The 26,717-nt window shown below is 43.5% G+C and overlaps 1 pseudogene; it reads left to right on the plus strand.

Moving 5' to 3' along the window:
* The first annotated feature begins 1,460 nt into the window (after positions 1-1,460).
* On the plus strand, positions 1,461-18,901 carry LOC121779183 (annotated as a pseudogene).
* Positions 18,902-26,717: the final 7,816 nt, after the last annotated feature.

Raw genomic sequence — 26,717 nt, forward strand, 5'->3', positions numbered from 1 at the left:
AATAGAAAGTTTGAAGGAACAGACTAAAATGGAAAGAGTTGTTATTTTTAAAAAACGGAGGGAGTACTGTATTAATTTTATAATAAAAACTTAAAAAGTAAGTGTGATAAGTATTGGTGGACGAATAAAAAAGAAAACTAGTGACAAATAACGACAAAATATAAAGAGAATGGCTCTATTAACCAATAACCCATCTATATCCCGAGAAAATTGGATCAGTGGGGCACTCTACTACTATAATAACGAAAATGTATCCATTTTATTATTTCTTCCATCTATGGGAAAAACGCCACCCCTATTGGCGACTTATTAAGTAAAAACTCCAACCACGTTGGCGTTTTATAATGTCTTTTTGATTTTATGCAAATACAGTATTTATCGTAACACGCCCACTTGGTTGGCGTGTTTATGTAAAAAACGCCTATTGTATTGGCGTATTTAGATTAGAAACGTCAACATCATTGACGTGTTTAACTTAGAAACGCCAACATCATTGGCGTGTTTAGGCAGAATGAATTATATTAGATTCTCCTCCCCCAAATCGCGAAACCCACACCACACACATCGCGAAACCCACACACAGCGGCGGCTTCTCGGTGATTTGGCCCTCCCTCCATCAATTGCATCAACAAGGAGTGAATCAGTGCTATTCTTCCGCATATTTGATATATTTTTCGGTTAGTATGCTTATTTTTTACAATATTAGAGTAATGTTTGATAGTTACTTAGGGTTTGTAATGGGTTGTAAATTGAGTTGAAATTATGTGTTGCATTATTATTTATCATATTGGCTTGTTTGAATGACATTATTGTTGATTAATAGTTGAGATATTGATGTTTAGTTAGGGTATAAATTTGATTGGAGAATCAAACTAGGTAGTGTTGTTCTAGCTTAAAAATTGGGCCACTTGATTTGGTTTATGTGGGTTTTAAATTGGTGTTGCATTATTTGGGTTTAGGTGTTACATTATTTGATATTGGGTTCAATAGTGACAAATTATTGAAATTGTTTAGGTTTATATATATTGTTTTGTTTGAATTGTGAATGTTGTGTAGGTGAATTGTGTTATAATTTTGTCTAATATTGTGTAGGTGAGTTTGTGTAATCTTGTGAAGGTGAATTTGTGTGATGTGGCAGACACGAGTTATTGTGCATTATTTGATATTGGTGTTCCATTTTGTGATAATGGGTTGAATAGTATCCAATTATTTATTTAGGTTTGTGTATTGTTTAATTTGAATTGTGAATGTTGTGTAGGTGAATTATGTCAACATCTTCAACTTCTCGTCGAAGACTCTTATGTGGTCCTGAGGACCCTTCTGTATTGTATCTTCAGAGACAACACGTCTCTAATAATTTATGGGCAGGAGTTGAATCATAAGACGTACACTGCAGAAGATATGAAAGAATCATTTGGGATGTTCCCATACATCCGCGTGTTTTGGCAGTAATAGATGAGATGGGGTTCAACGGCATATTGAGGTGTGGTCAACCAAAGGACATTGACCACCATCTTATCACCGCGTTGATTGAACGATGGAGGCTAGAGACTCACACGTTTCACTTTCCAGTCAGTGAAGCGACAGTGACATTGGAAGACGTGGAGGTCTTATGGGGCCTCAAAGTTGACGGTGATGCATTGACGGGTTACATCCCACTAAGGATGTCAACTATTGGATGCAACTTTCTCTGGATTATCTTGGATTTGTACCAGATACAGTTGAGTTGAAAGAAATGGTTTGGAAATAGACAAGCTTATCAAATCAACTAAGGATTGAGTTGAGTGATGAACACGACCACTATATATATGTTCAACGTGCTCGTGTTTATTGTCTGCTTTTACTTGGTGGTCTGATGATCCCGAACGCCTCCGGAAATAAAATTTCATTCTTCTACTTGCAATTTTTCATGAATGTAGAACGATATTCTAGCTATAGCTGGGGTGGTGCGACTCTTGCTTGCTTGTACCACAATTTATATGAAGCTGCCCTTGCTAGGAGGACCGATGTCGGGGGAGCTTGTACTTTGTTACAATTGTGGGCTTGGGAGAGAATCCCAAATATTAGACCAAAGATGCTAAATCCCGTGCATATAGACTACGCACCATGCGCAGTCGCGTAAGTTGTTCACTAATTAAGTTTTTTAAGCATAATTTTCATTAATTTCCGTGTTATTCGCTCATAATTTAATTTTTTTAGATGGAGTGGTCCAGCGTCATATGTAAAAGCACTCGGGCATTGCATTGAAAATTTCAGAGATCAGTCCTCCAAAATGCACGCCAACCAAGTAATTTATGTAACTTAAATTGTTTTTTGTTTGTTGTTTTGATTGAATTTGTTTTGACTTAATTTGTTTCATATGTAGTTTATTTGGAGGCCTTATGTCATGCGAAACTTGCCGGATATTTGTGTTGACAGTCGTCCTATATGGACGTCGATCACAACCCTTATTTGCTGGAATTTGGTTGAGCCATACGTGCCCCAGCGAGTGTTGCGACAATTTGGGATTGTCCAACCGTATATCCCGCTCCTCAACCGGTTCTACGGTCCTGATTTTGTGAAACAGGATCGTCGTGGTAAAACCTAGCCGAAATTGGGTTGAGTACCACGCCAATCATATATAGGAGTGGGACAAAAGGCACAATTTGGTCGACACTCCCACAAACATTTCGGTAATGACTTATCTTCTGGATTTCCTTGTGGCCACTTACAAACTGCATGCCATCTCTTTCTTTTACTTTCAGCAACTGTATATTGTCGGATTTTTTCTAAATGCCAAAAAGTCACAGATGTCTTCAATTCCAACTTCGTTCTAAATTTAGTATGCAAACCGACATTCCTAGGATCTTTTTCACTACAATAATGCACACTGGGATCACCAACCATAAAGTTCTTTGGATCAAAACTATCATATGTACCTGGTAAGGTGCGAAAATAGTTCATTCCACGCTGTGGCAACTGTGGAACTACTCTTCCTCCAACTGCTGTTTCTCCAACCACTGTTTCTCCAACTGGAATGGATGGTCTTGAATCAACAAATTGTCCATCATCAGACGGATCACCATCTGAGTTTGTACTAACAATTTTAAATCTTCAGAATCATAAAGTGATTGTGGATCAAGAAAGTCGGCTTTATCAGGACCTATAATGTCATCAACCTCATGACAATTGTCACTGTCCCCTAAACGCAGACCTCCAACATAAAAATCTTGTGTTGCAGCGAAACTTGGTTCTTGGGCTCTCGTAGAAGAACCAATATCAGAACTTATGACATGATGACTATTTTGTTGAGTAATTTCCGAATACTCAACAAATAATTCAATTTGGCCTCCTGTAGCCATACTCTCACTGAACATTAGTGGCATGCATACTTCTTCTAGTAGAGTACCTATAAACGTGACTCCGGATCCAACGCATATAGTACGTTTCCATATTATTTGAACTTTGTTTTCAAATATGCTTATCCCCATCCTTTCACAAATTGTTTCCACAAGCTTATCGTAGGAAACACTTTCATCCAACATAATGAATCATTTTGAAAAAGGAGGATCATATGAAATAACTGCTCCGGGAATTATCTTTCCACCCAATATAAAATTGACACACCACGTCATACTATCTGCAATAATGTAAAACACAAATAAATATGTATTATTTTTTCATTCATCATTATGTAGAGTGAGCCAAAAATTGGTAAAAAATTAGATATTAATTACATCAAATATAGACTATCATAACAATCCATCAAATATTGGTCAAAATTTAGATATACTACAATATATAATATCATAACAATCCATCAAATATTTCTATTAATTACACTACAATATATACTATTATAACAATCCATCAAATATTGGTCAAAATTTAGATATACTAACTGAATAGGAAGACTAATGTTTGGAAAAATGAGCCAAAATCGAAATTTTCACGCTCAAATCGCCGATTGCGTCAGCCCGAGCAAGGGTTTCCTTAAGGTTTTTCGCATTTGGGGAGGGAAAGTGATTAGAGTTCGCGATTTTGAGAGAGATCTGACTGATATCTGGTTCAATGGTAACACGCCGACCAAGTTGGCGTTTTTTATCTTAAAAACGCCAACTAAGTGGGTGTGATATATGTGTTAAACACGCCCACTTGGTTGACGTTTTTTAATTAAACATGCCAACCAAGTGGGCGTGTTACGATAAATACTGTATTTGCTTAAAATCAAAAAGACATTGTAAAACGCCAACGTGGTTGGCGTTTTTACTTAATAAACCGCCAATAGGAGTGACGCTTTTCCCATAGATGGAAGAAATAACAAAATATGTACATTTTCGTTATTATAGTAGTAGAGTGCCCCACGGATCCGATTTTCTCTCTATATCCCCAAAAAAAAATTTCCAATTTCTTAAGGTGGCCATTTTCTTGTGAGCATTATAAACTAAATTAATTGATTAAAAATTTAAAATAGAACTAAAAGGAAATCCTCTAACGAGGCCATGGTGAAGAATAAAGAAACGCTTCTGATCTAATGGGGGAACTCTAAATAATAAAGCCCTAATATCTAAAGCCCATGTGAACTGCCTAAATCCTAATCTAAGATAGATTAATAAGAAAATCTGACTATAACTAAAACTTAAACAGATTACTAATCAGCGATCTTTATCATTATTGGTCTATTTGCACGGCTTTGCTAACTCCAGCTGTTTATGGTGTTTTACTTATTTTTATGCTGGCTCCAATCCCCTTTTGCACCCATTATTTTTGCACTTTTTTTCCTTCATTTTTTTCACAAGAATTTGTGGGTTCAAACTTCAAAATCCAAATGCTCTCTCCAGATAAATTTTACATTCTGGACCACGAGCATAAATGGGTACTTAACTTTTATTTATTTTTAATTGATTCAACAATATTTATATATATATAATGTTCTTAGTTATGTTCATGAAATCACGTTTTCTTCACTCCACAATCATACAACATAAAATACGCACTCGTGATGGTCAATCTTATTAAACACAATTATAAGTTCGTATTGACATGTTAACAATTAGACAACTAATTGTTCAAGTCTGAGGTATATATAAGAGCATCTCCAATGGCGAACGTCCGGTCGGACATCCGTGACGGGCGACCGGGACGTCCGCCATTGTGGCTTGGAAGGTAGGATACGGACGTCCCGTAAGGACGTCGGATGTCCTCAGACGTGCGGGCGACGGGCGGGCGGACGTCCGCCATTGTGGTGTGGGTCGGACGTCCGGTATTAAATTTATTTTTATTTTTTTAAAAAAAACTCTATATATATGGCTCGTTGCCCGTCATTTCATTCACACCACTTGTGTTAACAAGTTTCTCTCTTCTTTTACTACAAATTTCATTTCTACTTAATGGAGAACGACAGAACCTCCCTCGGCACGAGCGAGTCGCTGACTCCGACGTTTCCTGCCGAACTAGAGGGAAACCCTAGCGAAAATGCGCCAATGGTTCCGGCAATGTCGGGGATGGGTGGAATGGGTAGGATGGGTGGTATGGGTGAGATGGGTGGTATGATGTCCCCTTACTTCGCTATGTACAATTGGATGGGTGGGATGGGTGGTATGATGCCCAGGGCAGCGGTGATGGGGGGCATGACCCCAAATATGATGGGGATGGGTGGGATGATGCCGGGGATGATGCAGACCATGCCTAGTGGAGGGGGTGGCAGGGGCCCTGAACCACTAGCGGACGATGTCTATCGCCCGGTTATCGATATGCTGTCTACTGATACCCCCTCCAGTTTTGTTCCGGAGACTCAGTTCACCGGCGTGGAAACTTTCTCTTTTGAGGAGTTGGGGCTATCTCCAATCAGGGAGACTCCCGATGATGTGGGGACAGCGGCAAGGGGCAGGGGCAAGGGCCGTGGCAGGGGCAAGGGCAAGGGGAAAGCCACGGGCTCTTCCTCGCGAACGGTGGCTGATGAGGAGAATGATGAGGAGACGAGAAAGTGGACGGTCTGGAGCGTGTGGGAAAACGTCGCGCTTTCGAAGGCTTGGGTTTCAATAGTCGAGGATCCCTATGTGGGTGCTAACCAGCATATTGACAGACTGTGGCATCGCGTCGCTGAAGCCTACCTCACACACAAACCGGCTGGGGCGAAGAGTCGCGTTCCCGAACAATGCCGGAAACAGTGGGAGCGGTTGAGGCCTAAGCTTAGTCGATTTGCCGGCCTCTACCAAAACAATCTCCGCCAGGCAACCAGCGGTATGTCCGAGGAGGATGTGAAGAACCGTGCCCTGGCGCAGTACCCCGACAGATCTTTGAAGTTCAAAGATTTCGACCAGTGGGAGTCCTATCTCGTGGTGAAGGATTCCCAAAAGTTTTGTGGGGGTGTCGAATCGGGCTGGCAGAAGCGGACGAAGATCAACGCTTCCGGTGAATACAGCAGCAGTGCTGGTTCGCACGAGCTCCCAGAAGCCGAGGAAGTGTCCCCGCTACCTCAATCAGACTCCCGCCGGCGTCGTCGCCCGATTGGGCAAAAGGCTGCGCAGCGGAAGGCTAGGGGAAGCAGCAGCGGGTCGTTCGAGGTCCAATCGGAGGCCCCTGCTCCCCCAGAAGAGTACGACCGTCTCGCCCGCGCGTAGATAACGACTAGCTTGGTCTGGACCATGCATAGGTGGCATAGCACGACAGATCCTGTGTACAAAAGGATGTTGAAGGATGTCATCGATGGATGTCGGCGCGATTTGGGCATGCCACCCATTGGAGAAGATGGCGCCGAGATTAGCGGCGGGGACGACGGGGGCGGCACAGGCGACGACGAGGGCGGCACGGACGACGAGGAGTGAGCCGAGTCAAAAATTTTATTATGTAATTTTTTCTTTTTTATTATGTAATTTTTTTTCTTTTTTTATGTAAATTTTTTTAATGAAGCATTTGCAATTTTCCCGTATTCCGTGTCAAAATTATAATTCCGTTACGTATATTTGTGAATTTGTGATTTTTTTTATTGCGGAAGTCCTAGTGGGAAGGGCGATGGGAAGGGCGGATTGTGAAGGGGATGTCATAGTGACGTGGCAGTGGGATGAGAAGTCCTAGTGACGTGGCAGGAGGTGTTTTTGGGAAGTCCTAGTGGATGTCCGAGTGGGACATCCGCCCACTGGAGATGCTCTAATATAATTGAGGTATATATAATATAATTGCACGTTAAGAGCACCCACAACCGTGCTCTTGCCAACGAGCACGGTTGTGGGCCAGGCCCCACTTTTTCTGTCTGCTCTGAGGCAAGAGTACAACACCCACATCTATGCTTTTCCGCAAGGACGAGCACAAGGGTCCCACCATTCTATTATTCAATTTAAATAAAAACATTTCCATAATATTAAAATTCATTAAAAAATAGAAATAGTATTACAAATTACAAATAAAATAAAAAAAGACATAATTAAAATCCTAAAAAATAAAAATTACATAATTAAAATCCTAAAAACTAAAAATTACATAATTAAAATACTAAATATTAAAAATTACATAATTAAAGCTAAAATATCCTCGTGGAAGACTATTCATCCGGCGGCACTACCCCCAATTGTTTTTGGAGGCCTAATATCATGGCCTCGTGCGATCGAAGTTGCGCGTGGGTCATAGTTGACCTATCGGCCATATTGAGTTGGGTCAAAATCTCCCACAACAAGTTGGTGGGGGTGGAGGTGGCGCATAGGGCACGAGAATGGGAGTGGGTTCGGGAGCATTGCCGGTTGGAGTCGCGGCGCGACGGCGGTTGGCAACTGCCTTCTTCCTTCCCTGCGGTCGGTGTTGGGAACCGCTCGGGCCGGCGTCGGGGCTACCAAAGTTAGCTCCGGCGAGTTGGCTAACCACGTCTTCGGAGCCGGCGTCGGATAGGGATACCGACCTTGACCGTTTGGAGGAGCCGCTAGAGGAGGATGTTGCGCCTCCCCTATACTTCGGATGCGACCGCGTCTCCTGCCAAATGTTGATGTACTTGAACGGCTTGTAGTTCATGGATTGATAGGTGTTCATCGCGGCAGTGATGACGTCGACCTCGCTCCGGCTGCTCCCCGCCGACCGCTCTTCCTGGAGGTAATACCCCTTGAACTTTTGGATTTCTTCGTTGGCTCGGTAGATGGCATTGCGCACCATACTCTCGTTGCGCTCGATTGTTCCCGCCGGCCGGTTTTCATTGTATCGGCGACAGATGCGCCACCAATAGTGATCGCCGGATTGGCTCGTGCCAACCTCCGGATATTCGGAGATTGACAAGAACGCCTTGAACAATTGCTCCATCTCCGCCGAAGTGTACGGTGTGCGGACACCGCGAGTAGGAGGAGTCGGAGTTTGGGAGAGGGCGGTCGACCTCGCTCTAGGCTCGGGTGTCCACCCGTATAGCCCTTCGGGGGCAGCTTGGTCGTCGATCGGGTAAGGCTGATAGCCACCCGGAACTCCCAAACTTTGGGTTTAAGGAGGGGCCGAAAATTCCGTTTCTGGACTAGGAAACGGTTGTGAACCGAACCACTCGGGGTTCCAACCGAGGGAGTCCGGGGGGTGATCGCCGTCGGCGGACATTATTATGTTGTAGGAGTGGGCGAAAGATTGAGAATGAAGATGAGAGAATGTAGATGAGAATGGAAATGAGAGAATGTAGATGAGAATTGTGTAGTGTGGTGTGAATTTTTTGCTGTGAAAGTTGAGGTATTTATAGATGAAAATGTGTATTTTTGGGGGAAAAAAATTAAAAAAAAATTAAAAGTTGGTAGAAAACGGTAGAAAACGGATATATTTTTTTGGGAAGTGAGAATTTTTTTTAAAATTTTTAATCATTTTTTAATTAAAAATCAATTTTTTAAAAAAAAATTCAAATGCAACGGCTATGCCGTTGCCCAATCGGCGGCGGCCACGTCACCTGCTCGTTGGCACGGACGTACTCGATGCATCGAGCGGCGCGAGTGCAGCGGCGGACGACGTCTCCGTGCCGCTGGCACTGACGGACGCCGTCCTGCTCACCGTTGCAGATGCGCTAAACTTGCATTTTCATAAATAAATGTACCCTGACTTTGAACAGATTACAGATCCATCATACCAGTCTGTCTAAATGTAATTACTATAACTAGTAATTTAATCTTCACAGGTAAAAACACAAAAGAAAATGATGCCAAAGTTGACTATATTTAATAATTAAAACTTGATTCAGGCTGTTTAACTAAACTGAACCCAATAAAATGACAAAATAAATCATATTGGGACTGGCTTGATATGCCACATTGATGAGGATCTCGTTTTTAAATTAGTTACTACTTGATATAACAAATAAGACAAACACTAAACACATGGTTCTTTTATTTATTTCAATTTTTTAATATTGATTATTGAACAAAGAACGTGATGAAGTTAAACAATTCAATCAATTGAACTGCAAATCACCTTCAAATATGATTGCTAGTTTCATCAACACTACAAAATGGAAAGTTTTGCTCTTTCTCTCAATGCAAGCTTCCCTCCTTCCGAGCCACAAAAACTACTAAACCAAACCTAACCGCAGCCAAACCACCTAGAGCCATTAGACAATCTCATCTCCACCTTCAATAACTCCCACCTCCCTACCTAGACCCCGAACACGTCCTCTCCGGCAGCTTCTCCCCGACCGAGGAGCTCCCCCCCAACCCCATGCCAGGTGGTGGAGGAATTTCTTTTCTTTGTTTATATAATATCGTTGAATTTTCATTATTTTGTGTTATTCATTATGCAAAATCCCTATCATCATAATAAAATATATGGTAATTATATTTTAAAATTTTCAAATTGAATTTTAGTCCCTAACAAAACAAATTTATGTGTATCCCGATGCAGGTGGTGGAGGGCTCCCTCCCGCTATGCCTCACTAGCGCCTACCTCCAAAACGGCCCAAACCAGCAGTTCACCCCCCGCAGACCCTACCATCTCGTTGACGGCGAAGGCATGATCCACGCTGTCAAAATCTCCGGCGGCGAAGCGGCCTTTTGCAGCCGCTTCGTCAAGACCAACTGTTAGTGTTTGAGCTCATCAAGATCGGATTGAGCTGGTGGAAGAATCAAGTCAGGAAATAGCCGTTGAAAACCAAAACAGAAACTAGCCGTTGGAAACGGTTATAACCGTATTCGGCAAAAGGAGCTGTTCGGCCAAAGGAAGCTGTTCGGCAAAAGGAAGCTGTTCAGCAATTGGAAGCTGTTCGGCAAAAGGAAGCTGTTCAGCAATTGGAAGCTGTTCGGCAAAAGGAAGCTGTTCAGCAATTGGAAGCTGTTCGGCAATTGGAAGCTGTTCGGCAAAGGAAGCTGTTCGGCGGTTTTCTTGATCGATACTTCTTAAGGGAGTTGCGATTCATTCCGGAACCAACAACAACAGAAATCAAAAGTGATAGAGAGAGAATTCAAGAGAGGAAGTGTTATCTTTCAGCTGTGCGTTTTTAGCTCTCGAAGCAAGAAGTTTTCGGGCGAGTTGAGGGTTTTCCATCTTGTAAATTCTTGAGAGTTTTGAGTGCTCTTATGTTTGTAATTTCTCGAGTGATCAATAAAGAAACACACCAGATTCTGCCCGTGGATGTAGGCTTACGCCGAACCACGTAATTCGCTTGTGTTCTTCCTTGCATGTTGTCATTTCATTAATTTGCATTTCGATCATCACAACCGTATGTTCGTTCTTCACAACGTGGCGCCGTCTGTGGGAAATTCGTCCACTGAATTGATCGAGAAGGCATAAAGTTTTGGGAGTTCTTTCTTTGTTTCCTCAAGAAGGCGCTCAACCTGTTTGAATAATGGCTGCAGCAAGGTTTGATGTTGAAAAGTTCACAGGCCGAAATGATTTTGGCCTATGGAGGCTGAAGATGAAAGCAATCTTGATGCAACAGGGTTTATGGGAAACCCTAAATGGTGGAGGCAGTAATGAGGAGAAGAAGCCCGAGCCTGATGAAAAGGAGAAGGCAAAGGCTCAAGACAGAGAGTACAAGGCATATAGTACCTTGATACTCAACCTCAATGACAGAGTCCTCAGAGAAGTTTCAAAGGAGGAGACAGCGGCTGGAGTTTGGTCCAAGTTGGAGTCATTATACATGGCCAAATCCTTGGCAAATCGGCTGCACCTGAAGCAGAAACTTCTCACTTTCAAGATTGCTGATGGAAAAGGTGTGTTGGAACAGCTCGAAGAATTTGGGAAATGCATCGATGATCTTGAGAACATTGATGAAGAGATTAAAGATGAGGACAAGGCTCTGATGTTGTTGAATTCCTTGCCACCAAGTTATGAGCATTTCAAGGATGCTATACTTCTTGGTAGAGAGTCCAAGATTGGATATGAAGAGGTGTACTCTGCTCTAAAGCTCAAGGAAATCCAGAAATCTAATCCAAAGTCCACTGAAATGGTGTCTGAGAGTCTGAATGTTGCTGATCACAAGAAGAATGTGAAAAGAAAGTCACAGAAGAAGCCTTGGAAAACCAAGACAGCTGACTGGAAAGAGACCAGATCATGCCATCACTGCAAGAAACCAGGCCACATAAAGAAGAATTGTTGGGTTTGGAAGAAGAAGCAGGCCGAGGAAGAGAATGGCAAGAACAATGCTGATATTGCAGAAGAGTTGGTGGTCCCGGAGGCTCTGTGTGTGACTGAGGACATGGAAGAACTTCCATGGATCATGGATTCTGGATGTAGCTTCCACATGTGTCCAACTAGAAGTCATTTTGAGGAAATCAAGAATGCAGCTGGATCAGTTTTGTTAGGAAATGACCAGATATGCAGAATCAGAGGAATTGGGTCCATCAGGCTTAGACTTCATAATGGCTCCATCAGGTTACTCACTGGTGTGAGGTTTATTCCAGAGATTAAGAGGAATTTGATCTCTATTGGAGTGTTGGATGCAGCAGGATATAATTGCATATTATCTGATGGGATTATGAACATCGTCAAGAATGGTGATGTTGTTATGATGGCTGAGAGAAAGAGAAGCCTATACTATCTAAAGGCAAGTGTGGTTACTGGATCTGTGAATCTGGTGCAGGTATTAGACTTAAGAATGTGGCATCTCAGACTCGGACACTTGGGAGAAACTGGAATTAAAGAATTGGCCAAGAAGGAGCTGATTAAGCTGGAAAATCCCAATGAGCAGTTGGGTTTGTGTGAGCAATGTGTGCTCGGAAAGAGTAAGAAACTGCCCTATGGAAGAGGAATTCACAGCTCAAAGTCACCACTAGACTATGCCCACAGTGACTTGTGGGGCCCAGCTACACCAGCTTCATTGGGTGGAGGTAGATACTTTCTATCCATTATTGATGATTTTTCTAGAAAATTATGGGTGTTTATCTTGAAGGAAAAATCAGAGACATTCATGAAATTCAAGGAGTGGTGTAGGGAAGTGGAGGTGGAGATGGGTGTTCCAGAACCTGAGGAGGCTGAGGAATCAGTTCAGGTGGAGGTTTCTGGAGCAGATAGAATTGCTGAGCCTGAACAGCAGATGGGAAATCATAGTGAACAAGAAGAAGCAGATGCTGATGTCTTGAACCCTGAAGAAGAGCAGCAGGATTTGGGTGACTATGTTCTAGCCAGAGATAGGGTCAGAAGAATCCCTAAACCATCTACAAGATACAGTGAAGAAGAATACTTGCTATATGCACTATGTGTTGCAGAAAACATAGAGTATGCAGAGCCTTCAAGCTTCAAGGAAGCTATGAGTTCTAAGGAGAGCAAGCAGTGGATGGAGGCTATGATAGATGAAATACAGTCCCTGATCAAGAACAAGACATGGGTGCTTGTGAAGAGACCCTCCACACAAAAACCAGTGAGTTGTAAGTGGATATACAAGAAAAAGTTGGAGGTTGGGAACAAGATTAGGTTCAAGGCTAGGCTTGTAGCTCGGGGGTTCACACAAGAGGAGGGAATAGACTATAATGAAGTATTTTCTCCAGTGGTAAAGCATGCCTCAATAAGAATTTTGCTAGCTATAGTTGCTCAAAGAAGTTGGTTTTTGGACCAACTTGATGTGAAGACAGCCTTTCTTCATGGAGAGCTTGAGGAAACTATATACATGAATCAGCCAGAGGGATTTGTGATACATGGGAGTGAAGATAAGGTTTGTCTACTAAAGAAAAGTCTATACGGTTTGAAGCAAGCAAGTAGACAATGGCATATCAAGTTTGATGAACATATGCAGAGTATGGGATTTATAAATTCCAGATATGATAGTTGTGTCTACTTCAAATCAAAGTCTGAGGGACCTGCTGTGTATTTGCTATTATATGTAGACGACATCTTGCTTGCTGGACCAGATAGACAGGAGCTAGATAGGGTGAAAGCCTTATTGAAAAAGGGATTTGAAATCAAGGATCTGGGGAGTGCTAGCAAGATTTTGGGAATGGATATATTCAGAAATGCAGATAAGAGGGTGTTGTGGTTGTCCCAAGAAGGCTACATTCAGAAAGTACTGCGCAAATATCAGATTGACAAGAGTAGAACAACCTCAGTTCCACTATCACAACAGACTAAGCTGTCCAAATCACAATGTCCCAGAAATCAGCAAGAAGAAAGAGAGATGAGCCAGATACCTTATTCCAACATAGTTGGGAGTGTGATGTATATGATGATATGCACAAGGCCTGATATTTCTCATGCGGTAAGCGTGGTGAGCAGATACATGTCCTGTCCGGGAAGAGAGCACTGGTTGGCTTTGAAAGGGATTCTCAAGTATCTCAAAGGAAGTAGTGATCTGGGAATAATGTTCAAATCAGAGAATGAAGGAGATAAGGATAGCATTATTGGGTTTTGCGATTCAGATTATGCAGCTAACCTTGATAATAGGCGCTCACAATCTGGGTACATATTTACCTTGTTCGGCTCCGCGGTGAGCTGGAAGTCTAATCTCCAATCCGTGGTGGCTCTATCGACGACGGAGGCAGAGTATATAGCTCTTGCTGAGGCAGTAAAGGAAAGCTTCTGGCTTAGGGGTATAGTTGGTGATTTTGGGGTGAAGCAAGAGAATGTTGTGATCAAGTGCGACAGCAATAGCGCGATTTGTCTCTCGAAACATCAGACATATCATGAACGCAGCAAACATATAGACGTGAGGCTGCATTTCATTCGAGATGAGGTTGAGAAGGGTGCGGTGAAGATTGAGAAGGTCAGCACCGAGCACAATGCGGCTGATGCACTTACTAAAGCCCTACCAAGATCCAAGTTCCGACATTGCTTGGATTTGGTTGGGGTGGTCCGAAATTTGTAAGTATGGGAAGGAAGGTGGAACTGGTGGTGATGGATCTTAGATTGCTCAAAGGTGGAGGATTTGTTAGTGTTTGAGCTCATCAAGATCGGATTGAGCTGGTGGAAGAATCAAGTCAGGAAATAGCCGTTGAAAACCAAAACAGAAACTAGCCGTTGGAAACGGTTATAACCGTATTCGGCAAAAGGAGCTGTTCGGCCAAAGGAAGCTGTTCGGCAAAAGGAAGCTGTTCAGCAATTGGAAGCTGTTCGGCAAAAGGAAGCTGTTCAGCAATTGGAAGCTGTTCGGCAAAAGGAAGCTGTTCAGCAATTGGAAGCTGTTCGGCAATTGGAAGCTGTTCGGCAAAGGAAGCTGTTCGGCGGTTTTCTTGATCGATACTTCTTAAGGGAGTTGCGATTCATTCCGGAACCAACAACAACAGAAATCAAAAGTGATAGAGAGAGAATTCAAGAGAGGAAGTGTTATCTTTCAGCTGTGCGTTTTTAGCTCTCGAAGCAAGAAGTTTTCGGGCGAGTTGAGGGTTTTCCATCTTGTAAATTCTTGAGAGTTTTGAGTGCTCTTATGTTTGTAATTTCTCGAGTGATCAATAAAGAAACACACCAGATTCTGCCCGTGGATGTAGGCTTACGCCGAACCACGTAATTCGCTTGTGTTCTTCCTTGCATGTTGTCATTTCATTAATTTGCATTTCGATCATCACAACCGTAGGTTCGTTCTTCACACCAACAAGTACATCACCGAGCGCGATCTCGGCTACCCCGTTTACCCCAACATGTTCGGAGTCTTCACGAGCAAAATCACCTCCTCATTGCTGCTGACCGCCTCTCAGATTCTCACCGGCAAGTTCAACCCCTTCGCCAACGGCGTCGGCACTGCCAACACAAGCTTAGCGTTGATCGCCGGCGAACTCTTCGCTCTCGTCGAAACCGACATTCTGTACCAGATCACGGTGACGGAGAATGGAGACGTCGCCACTGTTGGTCACCGCGACTTCGACAGCCCGGAGAGTTTCCAGATCATGACGGCACACCCGAAATTCGATCCAGACACCGGCGAGACGTTCTCCTTCCGTTATTTCCCGATTCCACCGTTTCTGAAGTTTTTCCGAATCAATTCCGACGGAAAAAAGCAGAAATCCGTCCCGATTTACTCCATGAAAAAATGCTCATTCGTTCACGATTTCGCGGTGACGAAACGATTCGCCGTGTTTCCCGATACTCAGATCGCGATCGAACCAATTGAGATTCTAGAGCACCCACCACCGTGCTCTTGCCAACTAGCACGGGGTGGGCCCGGCCCCACTTTTTCTGCTTGCTCTTAGGTAGGGCTGACAAATCGTGCAGATCGGGTCGCTATCGGGTCAACACAATATCAACCCAACCTTATCGGGTCCCAACCCAACCCAACCCGAAATCATCGTGTTCTTATCGGGTACAACCCAACAGATTCGTGTCGGATTCGTGCAGATTTCGTGTCATCCAAAAAAATATGGGTCATCTTTTAATGATAGTAAGTTACTACACAATATAGTTTAACGCTATACGATAACGACCGACATATGATATTATATAATTAAAATTTGATATTACACGATAAAATAAGATATTACAAAATTAAAATAATTAATTTAAATAATTTTTAAATCCAAATAATAAAATTAAAGTATATTAAAATTAAATCTAAATAATAAAGTTAAAATAATTAAAATAATTATTTTTTAATAAAATTTAAGTATGCGGTAATATTTTTTTATCATAAAAAATAATTAATAATAGTATTAATCATATTTTACTAATAAATTTAAAATATAATATTTTTTTAATTAATAAAAATAATTAAAATTAAAATTTAATATATTAATTTAATTAATAAAAATAATCAAAATAATTATTTTTTTTCTTAACGGATAACCCAACCCGACCCAAATCTGACCCAACACAACCCAAAATTTTCGGGTTCATATTGGGTCGACCCTATAAGGACCCAAATCCTAAACGTGCGTATTCGTGTCGGGTTAACTTCGTGCGCATTCGTGTCGAATTATCGTGTCAGATCAAAAATTGACAGCCCTACTCTTAGGCAATAGCACAACACCCACGAGACGAGCACAAGGGTCCCACCATTCTATTATTCAATTTAAATAAAAACATTTCCACAAAATTAAAATACATTAAAAATATCCGGAATAATATTACAAAATACATTGAGAATTAAAAATTACATAATTAAAATCCTAAAAATTAAAATTTTCATAATTAAAATCCTAAAAATTAAAATTTTCATAATTAAACTCCTAAAAATTAAAAATTACATAATTAAATTCGTAAAATTAAAAAAACCCACTACTCGTTGCCGAATTTTGCCCACATGTGTTTGATTAGGTCTTCTTGTAGCTCAACGTGGGTTCGGGTATCGCGCATTGTATGCCTTGTTTCGATCCTCTCACCCACCGTCGTATGCACACCTCGGCATGAGGGAGACCCCGCGGTTGAGCTTCCGGCTTCATCCTCGTCGTAGAAGCTTGCCGCCCTCGGTCCTTCGTCGGCTATAATTATGTTGTGTAAGATAATACACGTGTACATGATGCCGGCGATATTATTCACGTACCACAGCCGAGCTGGGGCCTTCACAATGTTGAATCGGGCTTGAAGGACCCCAATGGCTCTTTCGACGTCTTTCCGCGCGGACTCTTGACGCTGCGCAAAAAGAACCCATCTCGGGTCTTGCGGGTTGCTGAGCGTCTTCACGAAAGTCGACCACCTTGGGTAGATACCATCGGCGAGATAGTAACCCATGTGGTATGTATTTCCGTTGACGGTGAAGACGATCACCTGTGCTACACCATTCAACACATCATTGAAGAGGGGTGAAGAATAGAGCATGTTCAAGTCGTTGTTGGATCCGGCAACACCGAAATATGCATGCCAAATCCATAGGCGGTAGTCGGCGACCGCTTCAAGGATAAGTGTTGGGCCGCCGTCTTTATGGCCACTTAAGTGTTGCCCCCTCCAAGCAGTCGGATAATTCTTCCACCTCCAATGCATGCAGTCAATGCTGCCAAGCATTCCGGGAAAGCCATGGACTGATTCGTGAAGACGAAGCAACAGTTGGCAATCATCGGTGGTGGGTGCCCGAAGGAATTCATCACCGAAAGCTGTACGAACGCCCTCGCAAAAATTTTTCAGACAAAGGATTCCAGTGGACTCACTGACATGCAAATATTCGTCGAAGAGGTCGGTCGTTTACCCAGTAGCGAGTTGTCGGATGGCACACGTACACTTCTTCAACTCCGAGATACTTTGCCGACCGGCTGCATCTGGACCTGTTTGGAAGAATTCAACACGGGCGGATAATGTGTTGACAATACGCATAAACAAGCGCTTTGACATGCGAAAACGACGCCTAAAGTAATCTGCCGGAAATCGCGGCGGGTCGGCAATATAGTCGGCAACAAGCCTTTCGTGGGCTCCCTCCCGGTCACGATGGATGTAGCGGCGAGTTGATCTAGTTGGTTGAGGAGGAGGGGCGGGGGTATTCGCTGCGACATATGCTTCATAAGAGGCACGATGTTGTTTGTAGTATTCTTGTTCTTCGCGCTCCGCTCCGCAATGAGATGAGTGAAATCCATTTGAGGTTTTGAGTGAGAGATGAAGGTGTAGATAAGTTGTATGAAAAATATGAATGCGAGATGAATGAGGATGATTTGATGTGAAAAATGAATGATGAATATGTGTATTTATAGATGATTTTGAGGAAAAAATTTAAAAAAATAAAAAATGGCTTTTTTTGGGATTGGGAAAATATTTTTTTTTATTTTTTGGTATTATTTTAAAAATAAAAAAAATTAAAAAAAAATTTCAACTGATATGCCGTTGGCCAATCACACGCTGCCACGTCGCCTGCTCGCTGATACGGACGTGCTCGATGCATCGAGCAGCGCCGTGCCAGCGGCGGACACCGTCTCAGTGCCGCTGGCACGGACGGTGGGCTGCTCACCGTTGTGAGTGCTCTGAGAGGCAAATCGACGATGAGAGTAGATCTCGAGAAAATTCCGAAGCTCGGTATGATTCCGAGATACGCCGCAGATGAGAGCGAGATGCATTGGATCGAGGCGCCGGGGCTGAATCTGCTCCACACGGCCAATTCATGGGAGGAAGAAGACGGCGGCGGTGAGATCGTCGTCATCGCCTCCAATATGCAGTCAATTGAGCACGTGGTGGAGCAGATCGAGCTCGTTGATCTATCAATGGAGAAGATCGTGATCGATCTCGCAACAAAGGATGTGAAACGATATCCGCTTTCCGATCTGCGCCTCGATTTCGGAGTCATCAATCCGAAATACGACGGGAAGAAGAATAGATATGTGTATGCGGCGGTTGTAGAGAGCATTCCGAAGATGCTGGGAGTCGTAAAGATAGATCTGTCGCTATCGACGGCGACGATTGCGTGGTGGCGAGGCGGATGTACGGACCAGACTGCTACGGAAGCGAGCCGATTTTCGTGGCGAGGGAGGGGGCGGAGGAGGAGGACGATGGATACCTGGTGGCGTATGTGAGTAATGAGAAGACGGAGGAATCGCATTTTGTGGTGATGGATGCGAAATCGGCGACGCTCGACATTGTTGCAGCTGTTAAGCTTCCTCGTAGGGTTCCTCAAGGCTTCCATTCCATCTGTTGGAAAAAGAAATCATAAATGGCCGCCCTCATTTATTACAGTAGAGTTCCTAGATGGCCGCCCATATTTATTAGAGTGTAGAGTCCCTAGCATGATGTAGTTTCAATACACATTTAATTGTTGTATTCCAAGGGACTCAAATCTCCCTATAAATACTAGGGAGATGAGCATTTCATATCAACAAGAAAAACATACAAGAAAGATTTTCTTTCTACTTCCTACTCTCAATATGCCTTACCAACTTATCTATACCTCTCTCGATTACCATCTTTAAGATGGTATCAGAGCAGGAAATCAACAAAAAGCCTCAAATGGAGGTCAGTCAAATACACACCCTCGAGCTATTGATCGAGTCTATCTCAAATCTAATTAATGTGTACAAAGCCAACACAAATCAAAACCAAAAATCCTACCACCCGAAGAACTTCGGCGTAGAGTCTACTCCTACTACAGTGGAGCACTCGCTGCTTGCTGCCCAGCTCGAGATCGAGCCGGAGAAAACCTCTGAAACACCAGAGAAGAAACCCGAGGAACCAAAAGCTACTGACAAGCAGGTACCAACCTCAGAAGCTGAAAAGAAGCTTTCAAAAGAAAAGCCATCTGAGGTATCAATTGAGAAAACCAAGTTACCTGTGGAGGAAAATGCTGCAGTAGACGAAGAAAAGGAAGCCGCTAAAGATGAAAATGAAGAGAAGGCGGCTAGAGTAGCGACGGCGGTGGCTGAAGCAGTGGAAACGGCTGCTCCTGTTGCAGCGACAGCAGCTGCTGCTGCAGCGACGGCGGCGGAGGCGGCGGCTGCTGCAGCGACGGCGGCGGCGGAGGCGGCGGCTGCTGCAGCGGCGGCGGTGGCGGCTGAGCAGCGGAGAAGAAGGAAGAAATGTGGAGGAATAGCCCCTCAAGCTAAAAAAATGTGGGGGATGAAGAAGGGTCCGATTTGGGAGTTTTGGAAAAACACCCCCTCCATTTTGCAAATTAGCCCCCCAAGTTTGAAAAAATCTCAAAATAAACCCTACCACAAAATTTCCTCCCAAATTCTCCCCCAGCCAATTCCGATATTACGGAACATACCCCAGTTGACCGAAAAATTGCATAAAACCCCCTCTTTTGTCCGAATTCCCGAGAATACACCCCGAACTTTCGACAAAAATGAAAATACACCCCGACATTTTGAATTTCAGCCTTCCATTACTTGTACAAACAAATTCCAAGCTTTAGCGTACTCATCTTCCTCAAACATAGGACCTAAAGACTATCATTGGATTTTTGATTGTGGGGCAACCGATACCATGTCCTTTGATGCATCGGACTTCCTCGATATTTCTCAACCCACAAAAATTTTTGTCCAAACAGCTAGTGGGGAGTTAGCACAAGTAGAGGGGGCAGGAACTATATCTATATCACCAACCCTTCGCCTCTCAAATTGTCTTTATGTTCCATCTTTGTCCCACAAACTGTTGTCAGTGAGTCACGTCACGAAAGAACTTAACTGCAAACTTCTAATGCAGCCTCGTTTTTGCATGTTACAGGATATCAAGACGGGGACGATAGTTGGGCGTGGCACTGAGCGACATGGACTGTACTACGTAGATGAGATTGCCCAACACAGTACTGCGCTGCTAACTCATGGACTGAATGAAAGACAGGTTTGGCTCTTACACCGTCGGTTAGGGCACCCATCTATAGGATATCTCCGTCTACTCTTTCCCAAACTTGTTTCTTCTTCACTTGTTTTGAATTGTGAAACATGTGTTTTGGCTAAAAGTCATAGACATTCCTTCAAGTTGAACAAAACTAGAGAAAAATCTTCGTTTGCTTTAGTTCACTCTGATGTTTGGGGCCCTGCTCCGGTTACCGGGGGTCAAGGATTTCGGTATTTTTTGCTATTTGTTGATGATTTTTCTCGTATGACTTGGATTTATTTTTTAAAATCAAAATCAGAAGTCTTTGAAAAATTCACTGAGTTCTATAGCCTTGTCCAAACCCAGTACAACACCAAAATCCAAGTCCTTAGATCTGATAATGGGAGAGAATATGTGAACTCTAGAATGAAAACCTTCTTCACCGAAAAAGGTCTCCTTCACCAAACAACATGTGCATACACACCTGAACAAAACGGGGTGGCTGAGCGGAAAAATCGGTATATCCTTGAGATCACCCGTGCACTTCTAATAGAGTCCCACATCCCGAAATCTTTCTGGCCTGAAGCCATAGCCACATCCGTTTACCTTCTAAATCGTCTTCCAACAGGAATCCTAAACTTCAAAACCCCTTTAGAAATATTCTCTTCAAAACACTCAATTCCCTCTTCTCTCAATCTTGAACCCAAAGTTTTTGGTTGCACTGTCTTTGCTCACATACCCAAACATGATCGCGATAAATTCTCACCATGTGCAGTCAAATGTGTTTTCTTGGGGTACGGGAAAAATCAAAAAGGGTATAGATGTTATGACCCGTCAACAGATCGCATGTATGTCACTATGAACTGTGACTTTGTTGAGAGTGAGTACTTCTATAGCCAATCTAGTGGTCAGGGGGAGAGTGAGACGGAAAATCCAAGCAGTGACGCACTAAATTGGGTACCTCTGTGGGGAGAAACCATTCAGGGGGAGGATATTCAGGGGGAAAACAACCAAACTACCCTATCAGACCAAAATCCTGTCATAGAAATCGGTCCAACAGAGGAAGTTAGCAGTACCACCGGGCAGTCAAATCCACAGGAACATAACGTGCCGCTTCAGGACACTGCCAAGCTATCTGACCAGTCCTTGAATCCTGAGGTAAAAGCTTCTGATCCCAATATTAGTACCCTACTTGGAACCACTGACAGTGACAGGAAAAATAGAAGTGATACAAATGAACCACCGACGGAACAAGAGACAGGGCACGACAAATTGCCCCAAAGAAGTACAAGGGGCATTCCTCCTCGCAGATATTCGCCAGACTGGAAAGGGCGGAAATCGAGATACAGCATTGCCAATCTCACCCAGGGACACCTTACCGAAATGGCTAGGGCGTTCGAAGCTGCACTTTATGAAGAAGAAGAGATTCCGCAGTCCTTCGAAGAGGCAATAAAACACAAGCACTGGAGGGAAGCCATGAAGAAGAAGATTGATGCCTTGATAAAAAATGAAACGTGGGAAAAGTGTACTCTACCTCCGGGAAAGAAACCAGTAGGATGTCGGTGGATCTTCACCATAAAAAGACGTGCAGATGGTTCAATCGAGAGATACAAGGCAAGATTGGTTGCTAAGGGATATACTCAGGTGTATGGAGTAGACTACGAAGAAACTTTCTCCCCTGTGGCCAAACTAAATACAGTAAGAGCACTTCTATCTGTAGCTGCATGTAAGGAATGGCCATTATACCAGTTTGATGTTACAAATGCCTTCCTTCATGGAGAACTTGAGAAAGACAAAGAAGTCTATATGGAGGTCCCCCCAGGTTTTTGTGAAGAATTTGGAAAAGGACAGGTGTGCAGACTTAGGAAGACTCTTTATGGGTTAAAGCAATCCCCCAGAGTGTGGTTTGGAAGATTTTGCCAGGCAATGTTCAAACATGGCTTCAAACAGAGCCATTCAGATCACACACTATTCCTAAAGAAGAGGAACGACAAAATGACATGTCTAATAATCTATGTTGACGACATGATCATAACAGGAGATGATGCCGAGGAGATCCAAAATCTAAAGGAGAATCTTTTCAGGGAGTTTGAAATGAAGGACTTGGGAGCGTTAAAGTACTTCCTAGGAATTGAAGTATTGAGATCCAAGCACGGAATATTTCTAAGGCAGAAGAAGTATGTTCTTGACATGTTAGCAGAAACGGGCCTACTGGACTGCAAGCCTGCTGAAACGCCAATGGTACCCAATCATGGATTGAAGATTGTGGATGGAGCTAAGCCTACAGACCGTGAAAGATATCAACGGTTAGTAGGTAAACTTATCTATCTTTCTCATACTAGGCCCGACATCACATATGCAGTTGGAGTTGTCAGTCAATTCATGCATCAGCCTCAGGAAGACCATATGGATGCTGTCATGAGAATTGTGAGATATTTAAAGGGAACAGCCAGTTATGGGGTATTCTTAGAAAAGAAGAAAGATCTGGAGATTGATGGATACACCGATGCTGATTGGGCAAGCAATCCGGTGGATAGAAAATCTACCGGAGGATATTTTACCTTTGTTGGGGGCAACCTTGTCACTTGGAGAAGCAAGAAGCAAAAAGTTGTAGCTCTATCAAGTGCAGAAGCCGAATTTCGAGGAATCAGAAGTGGCCTGATGGAGATACTTTGGCTTAGGCGATTGTTAACAGAAATTGGCTTTCCGCCCACTCGGAAGAGTCAGCTTTTTTGTGACAATAAAGCTGCGATTAGCATTTCAGAAAATCCCGTACAGCATGACAGGACCAAACATGTTGAGGTCGATCGTCACTTTATCAAAGAGAAACTTGAAAGCGGGATTATCGAATTTCCTTTCGTCCGATCTGAGGAACAACTTGCAGACATGCTAACCAAGGCATTGAGTCCTAAAGTCTTCAAAGAATTTCTGGGCAAGTTGAGTATCGGAGACACCGTTGCTCAACTTGAGGGGGAGTGTTGGAAAAAGAAATCATAAATGGCCGCCCTCATTTATTACAGTAGAGTTCCTAGATGGCCGCCCATATTTATTAGAGCATCTCCAATGGTCGGCGTCACCACCGGAGCGCCGATTTTTCGCCCACGCCGGTTTGACGCCGAACCATTGGAACCGGCGTGGGCGAAATCGGCGTCAAAATCGGCGTCGCCATGCCGATTCCCGCGCTGACGCCGGTTCCCACGCCGATCCTCACGGGCGCCATTGTGGCTCCCGGATCGGCGCCAAACCGGCGTCGGATTTAAATTTTTTTTTTTTTTTTTTTTCGCAAAACACAATATATACGCGCGTTGAACCTCATTTTCATTCGCACCACTTGTTTTAACGAGTACTCTCTCTCTACCTTACTTTCTGTACAAGATCAATAACGAGCAATGGAGAACAACTACGAAGGTACTCCAGTTAATCCCGGGGGATGGTCTCAGACTCCCCCGGCTCCCGGTGTAGGGTCTCAGACGCCCCCGACTCCCGGGGCAGGGTCCCATACTTCCCCGGCTCCTGGGGGAGGTGGTTGGCCTCCAATGAGCGGGTACTACAACGTGTACCCGTGGCAGCAGATGATTCCGGGGTGGGCACCCGGCATGCAGCCCCCTATGCAGATGATGCCGGGGTGGGCACCCGGCATGCAGCCACCGGCGCAGCAGATGATGCCACCGGCGCAACATATGATTCCACAGTCGCAGGCGACGCACGGGGGGGACAACGCCTATCGGCCGACTTTTGATTTTTCCACCGGTTCTTCGCACACATCGACCCCAACGGATGCACAGTATTCGGAGACCTTCTCCTTAGCGGACTTGGGTTTTGATATTAACGACGTTTCTGAAACTCTCATTCAAAGCCAGGGAGTAGGGCGGGGTAAGAAGAAGGGCAAGGCGAAGAAGGTCGGCGAGTCGTCGCAGCCCCGCGCCGAAATCCGGGGCCGGAGGAAGTGGACGGACGCGGAGAACGTTGCGGTTGCCAAGGCGTGGGTGAGTGTTTGCGACGATCCTCTCGTTTCAAACAACCAGAGGATCGTCAACTTGTGGGCGAAGATAGCTGCAGCCTACAGGGCATTTTGCCCTGAAGGGAGACCGTGCACCGGGGAGGAGGTCCGGAAGTGCTGGGACCGAATCAGGGCTGGCGTCTCTCGATTTTCGGGTTTGTACGCCAACGCCCTCCGCATGCAGACCAGTGGCCAAACAGAGGAAGACTGCAGGAGGATTGCGGAAAGAGCCTACCCCGATCCGGATAAGAAGTACTATGAGTTCACCTACTGGAACTGCTACGTTGTGCTCAACGAGTCGGAGAAATTCCGGGCAGGCGTCGACGCTGGCTGGCCGAAGAGGCAGAGACTGAACTATACCGGAGATTATAGCGGCAGCAGCGGTGGTTCGTCAGACCTCCCCGAGACGGCCCAGGAGGTCCCGACTCCTCGGTCGTTCGGTCGCCGACCTCGCCCGGTTGGGCAAAGGCGGGCGCAGCAGGTTGCGAGGGGGGGCACACCGAGTTCCCAGGATGTCCATTCGGCATCCCCCCTCGGCAGGTCTACCGAGGAGCTCAAATTCTTCGCGCGCCAACAAACGCGCGCTCAAATGGTGAAGACCTTAGCCGACTTCCAAGCGGCGGTGGACCCCGAGGTGAAGGATTTTCTTCGCGTATTGCTCCAGAGCCAGCGTGAAGAACTGGAGGCGATGAGGAGGGACACCGGCGGGAATAGCCGCGGCGTAGGTGGCGACGGAGGCGGCGGCGACGGCAGTGAAGAAGCGTTGGGCGACGACGGAGACGAGGACGGCGGCGATGAGTGATTTTGTTTTACTTTTTTAAATTAATGTACTTTTTACTTTTTGTAATTTTTTTAAATTGTTGTACTTTTTTTTAAAAGTAATGTACTTTTTAAATTTTAATATTATTATTCGAATTTTCCGTATTTGTCTCGTAAATTAAATTATGTATGTTGATACAATTGTAAATTAAATTATATAATTGTTATTAGTGATGTGGATAGGTAGTGTGAAGGCTATTTGATGGCTATTTGATGTCCAGTTGATGTGGCAAGCTGATGTGGCAGGAGAATTGTAGTGCTGATGATGTGGCAGTGTGAAGGCTATTTGACGGCTATTTGACGTCCGCCAGCATTGGAGATGCTCTTAGAGTGTAGAGTCCCTAGCATGATGTAGTTTCAATACACATTTAATTGTTGTATTCCAAGGGACTCAAATCTCCCTATAAATACTAGGGAGATGAGCATTTCATATCAACAAGAAAAACATACAAGAAAGATTTTCTTTCTACTTCCTACTCTCAATATGCCTTACCAACTTATCTATACCTCTCTCGATTACCATCTTTAAGACCATCTTTGTTAAGCAAACTGAGCTCCTCAAAATGTGAGGATTTCTGCTTTCCATTTATCAAATTATTTCAACATCACGTATACTTATTTTGCATTCACTGTTTAATGCTGTAATTGTTGTCTAGTTATGTTCGGGTACGTTTAATTTGGCAGTGCGAATTATGATTTCAGTTGTTTTTTTGGTTAAACAGCGGAGTTTTAAAAAAAATTATGTTAGTTAACTCTTTTTAAAAAAAAACAGGTGAATTGAAAAATAAAAAACATTACTTTGCCATTTACTTTAACCAACTCTCTTACTTTATCAATTTCTCATTAAAAACAACTCTCTTACTTTATCAATTTCTCATTAAAAACAATTATTTGTTTTGGATATAGAGAGTACTATAAACAATAAATAATAGCCGATGAGTCTTTAGTTTAGTAGATTAGATAAGATTGAGCCAGTGAATCTTGAAACATTGCAAATTAATGATTTTAAAGTCTTTTTTCTCCCATAACAATTAATTTTGAGTAACCAAAACCTCATTTACATATACTCAAGAGTGATCCTCACTTTCCACTAAATCATTCTACTCACATTCGATTATAAAACTAATATATTAATGTGTGGCCCACGTTCCACTAACTTTTCTACTCACTTTCTTCACCCTTCTTAAAACTTGCATTGAGTCAAATGTGGACAACATTTCGCAGACGGGGGAGCAATACAATTAAGGCATGCTCGATTTACAAAATTATATCTCATGATTAAATCTATAATATGCTTGATTCATGATATTAAATCTCACAACTTAATTATAAATAGATAATCATATGATAATGAGTTATAGCCACCTCGTACAATTAAAATAATCTCATAATTTAA

Source organism: Salvia splendens, chromosome 19 (genome assembly GCF_004379255.2).
Source record: "Salvia splendens isolate huo1 chromosome 19, SspV2, whole genome shotgun sequence".
Taxonomy (NCBI): Eukaryota; Viridiplantae; Streptophyta; class Magnoliopsida; order Lamiales; family Lamiaceae; genus Salvia; species Salvia splendens.